Source organism: Myiozetetes cayanensis, unplaced genomic scaffold (assembly GCF_022539395.1).
Source record: "Myiozetetes cayanensis isolate MyiCay16 unplaced genomic scaffold, myiCay2020 scf22, whole genome shotgun sequence".
Taxonomy (NCBI): Eukaryota; Metazoa; Chordata; class Aves; order Passeriformes; family Tyrannidae; genus Myiozetetes; species Myiozetetes cayanensis.
The window spans coordinates 11,747,179-11,751,826 of record NW_026087434.1 but is presented as its reverse complement, the minus strand read 5'-3'; the positions used below and the strand labels follow the sequence as shown (position 1 = coordinate 11,751,826).

General features: G+C 41.9%; 1 pseudogene; it reads right to left on the bottom strand.

Moving 5' to 3' along the window:
* Window positions 1-761: 761 nt before the first annotated feature.
* LOC126642208 (myosin-1B-like) lies at window positions 762-4,433 on the bottom strand (annotated as a pseudogene).
* Between the last annotated feature and the right edge of the window lie 215 nt (window positions 4,434-4,648).

Genomic DNA, 4,648 nt, shown 5'->3' with positions numbered 1-4,648 from the left:
GTTCAGTCAAGTCACCTTCTGCCCTGATTGTTTGACTTCTGACAAGTCAGATATATTGAAATTGCCTAATCTTCTACTCTTACAAGACATCTTTCAAAAAATGACTTGTATTTATTGGTCTCAATACTCTTGAAAACAGATTTCCAGGGAACCTTACTAAATAGTTCCTTGAGCATCCTAGAGCTTGCTTTCCCAAAATCCAGGGTGGTAGCACCGCTGACAGTTTTTGTTATCACTGAATGTTTTAAATGCAATCTTTTCATGAACACTGTGGCCAAGACAGGCACCAATCATCACATTAGCTACCCTCAATTTACAAGCAACAGATCCAGGAGGCACCTTTCCTAGTTGGCTTACTTAGTATGTATATTAAGAAATTACCTTCAACATGTTTCAACAATCTTCTGAACCTCTTAATGTTTGTTGTGGGATAGCCCCAGCTAACATATAGGAAGTTGAAGTCAGCCATAAAGACAAGGGCATCAGATCTAGAGATTTCCCTGAATTCCATGTAGAATGGAATGATACCAGTGGTATCATCCTGGCCAGGTGATCTATAGTAGACTTCTACAACATCTGCTTCTCCCTAATCCTTACACAGAGGCTTTTGATCGTATGCTGTACAGTCCAAACCCTCCTTTACGTACTGTGCTATCCCTCTGCCTTGCCTGTCCTGCCCCTCACTCCTGAGGAGCCTATAACTGGCTATCAATCACAGCACTTCAGTTACAGGAGTGACTGGAAAACACAAAATCCTGATACTATCTTTCATTAATGCTGGCAACAGTGATCTCACCTTGACTCACAAACTGATAGTCATATGGGTTGGTGGTGATGAGGAGCATGTCTGTAAAGACGAATAGGACATATCTGGGTGTGAGAATGGAGATAAATGTTGAACACCTTCAGATTTTATCAACCACTTTATAATACTTCCTACCAATTAGCTCTGGCTTCTTGTTGGAAATGATCTAATAGCAGATGTGGTACTTTCTTTCTGCCTTGAGCTGGAAAGTGACTCTGGACTTCTCCAGCAGATCTGGCAAGGATGGCAGGACAGAGTTAGGCCTGACAAGGAACACTGAGGTAGAAGGGGAGGAAGGAATGGGATCAGATCAGGAGGTGTCTTACAAGTTTCAATGTCAGCAGAAGCCAGTTTGCCTGTGGCCCCAAAGTGAATCCTGATGAATTTACCCCTAAGAGAGGAAGCAAACAAACAAAAAGAGATGACAGTTATGAGCATAAGTAGACCAAGGTGGGAGAAGGGAATACAACTCTACTTATGAAAGGGAGATACTTTTCTCAGAGGTTTACTATGAAAGCACAAATGGCAGCATCACACATGGCAGCAAGATAAATTCTGATTACACCTGGTAGTGAACCCTGGTAGTTTTATTATAAGTGCACTGTGGTTTTAGGAGAGGTGCACACAGGCTGTGGAATCTCTAGTCTTGGAGATTTTCAAAACTTGCCTGTATCAGACCTGGAACAATCTGATTTGGATTTGAAGTAAGTCCTGTTGAGGGCTGAATAGAAAGTGAATATTTTATACTGTGAAAAAAAGATGTATGTATCATTCTACCAGTTTCAGAATATGTTTTTATTCAATGTATACTTAGTTTAGCTTTTAAGTTTTATTTCTATCATTTTTTATCTATTATTCCATCTTTTGTTTCAATGCACAGCTATAAAACAAGTAAATATTTGAGGAAACATGAATATAATTTCTTATTGTTTAATTCCATGAAGCAATCAGTAACAATACACTTCTTCTTCCTGCTGGGAAAACAAAGCTGGCTTTGACTGAAAACTCACAAAGCGTGAGGAGTTGTCGTTCCTCACGGTCTTGGCGTTTCCAAAGGCCTCCAGCAGTGGGTTGGCGCTGATGATTTGATCCTCAAGCATTCCCTGCAGGGGGGAAATTATTCACTGGCTGTGTTGAGTTGACAGGGCAATGACAGGCCAAGTGTCCAGTCTGTTCTTCCTGACTCACCTGCATTTTGCCTGACGACTGCTCCTCCTTCTTCTTGTCCCCGCTGGCTGCAATTGTTGCAAAGTACTGGATGACACGCTTTGTGTTCACAGTCTTCCCGGCCCCGGATTCTCCGCTGGCAGAACAAGGAGAGAAGCAGAGAGCGTGTGGTCAGGCAGGAGGGGCCCTGGCCCTGGGCAGCCCCACAGGGACCCGAGCAGGGGGTGTACGTACGTGATCAGGATTGACTGGTTCTCCCGATCTGTGGAAGAGGCAGAAATAAGGAAACTTCAGTGTCAATGAGCAACAGAAAATACTAGAAGTAGTCTAAAAATATCATGATAGCTGTGTGACAAAAATATTTTCTTGGAAATTAAGTAACTCCCTTCAGTAATACTCTACCTTAGAAATTATTTTAGAGTCTATAAAACGCGAAACTGTTCTGGAAAACTGCCCCCCCCACCGCCCCCTTTTCTTCCATCAGCAATTTCTTTATCAAATACAGAAAAATTTTATAATGTCGGTTTTTCCACCATCTTGATTTTTTGCTGGTTTTCTTATACATCTTCAGAGTTGAGTATGTTTTCAAAGTCAGAATAAAAAATAAAAAGAAAATAAGACTGCAAATATTCAAATGAAATTAGAAATATATGTTCATGTTAGCACAAAGAGTCAATGGCAATTGTGGGATTTCAAATAATACCCTTTCCCATATGTTTCTAGGCCCATCAGAGGAGCCACAAACCCATTGAAGACATATTTTCTCTTTCTCTCATTTGGGCATTTTTTTTTTCAGGCATGTATATTTTTGACTGCAGAAGATGAAAGCAATCTTACCAGGAAAAGGATCCACAGGTATAACAAAACTAACTTTGGTAGGTAATCGAGGGAATGAATCCTACTCACTAAAGCCTTTAGCCCAGGGACACACAAATCCATAGGATTCATGACCAGTCAATGCTATGGGACACTGTTGTCTTCTTGCAGCTGATTAGTATTTGGAGGAGCCCCTGGCTCAACACTCAACACCTACAGCATGTTGCCATGCCTGATCTTAATTCTTTCCTCATTCAGATCCACAACACTATTCCTTAAACATGCCCAACTTCTTGCTTCCATCATATTATGCAGATCACACCACCTTGTGCACTCCAATTTTACTACATGACTAGGCAGGTACATGCAAGTCAGAACACTGGTAATTTTTAGTTTTTATTTCACCTGGAAAACTGCTCAGAGTTCTATTAATGGAATTCATCCCACCTTGTCCCAACCACAGAGAATTCTACACTAAGGAACAGTTCAGATGTTTGGTAAGCTGATGTAACTACAGAACATTGCAACAAGAAGTCACTTTTTAGGGTTGAAACATTCTAATTATTTTCTTACTGTTCTTTAGGAATTAGTATCTTTTTATAACATGCACAAAAGAAGAAGAAAAATTCTTTATTAACCAGTAAAATAAGGTGTTTGCACAAAGCTCGGATGAGCACTGTGAAACCCTGAGATAGGGTGCTAAATCTGTTGTGATATGATTGGGGAATTGACAAGGAAAAAAACCACTTGGAAGGATTCACTCCACACTGCTTATTGTAATAGTCCTTAGAGGTGAAAATAGCTTCTCTCAAGTTTGGTTTAAAGGTGCATCTACAATCATTGTGGTAACACAATATGGATAATCTGAGAAATAAGAAATTCAAACTTAGTGTTTGGACACAACTTGTTATTTACCTGAACGGTGTTCACAGTATAATTGCCTTAAGAGATTTACAGCTACTCACCAGTCAGCATGAACTGATAGGCGTTGTCAGAGATGGAGAAGATGTGTGGAGGGGCCTCCTGGCGCTTCTTGCCTCGGTAGGCCAACACCACCTCCGGGTTGTACACGGGCAGCCACTTGTAGGGGTTGACAGTGACGCAGAAGAGACCCGAGTAGGTCTGCCAGGAAGGGACACAGCACGTTGGCTTCCCCTGGGCCTGGCAGAGCAGTTCCTGCAGCTGCCCAAAGGAAGCTGCTGCTGCCACTTACGTAGATCATCCAGGCTGCGTAACGCTCTTTGAGGTTGTACAGCACAGCGGGTTCATGGAGGTGGGTCATCATGGCCATGTCCTCGATTTTGTCGTACTTGGGAGGGTTCATGGAGAAGATTTGATCTTGCTTCACAGTCAGGGTCTGCCAAGGAAACAAAAGATCTACATATGTCAACTGAAAACTCAGAATATGAGTAAAATGTCCTTCAGCGTTGTTTTTCACTCACCTCTCCCCCTTCAGTCTTGACAGTGACTTTCCCAATTCCCTGCTCTGAATTGTCCCTTTCACAAAGGATTCTTTAGGATGAGCCACAAAGACGGATGACTTGGCATCGAAAGGCTTGTTCTGGGCCGCAATTCTCTCCTTCTCTGACTTCTGGAGATAAGGAGCTGCCTCCCCAAAAATGACAGTCTCAGCATCTGCAGACATGGCTGAAGTTTATTTGGGTTACACCTGTAGAGAACTGATGGGCAAAAGGTTATTTCATGACAGTATGGTCTCCAAGGGGATTCAGTCCTCCTATCACAAGTTTGCTTCATGATTTGTCTGGTTGCAACAGCAATTTCAATTACTCCTGCTCTGTTGTGCCATTGTGTGCTACTCCCTCAACTGTGTTAGCACAAATATTCTTTTGATAAACACTA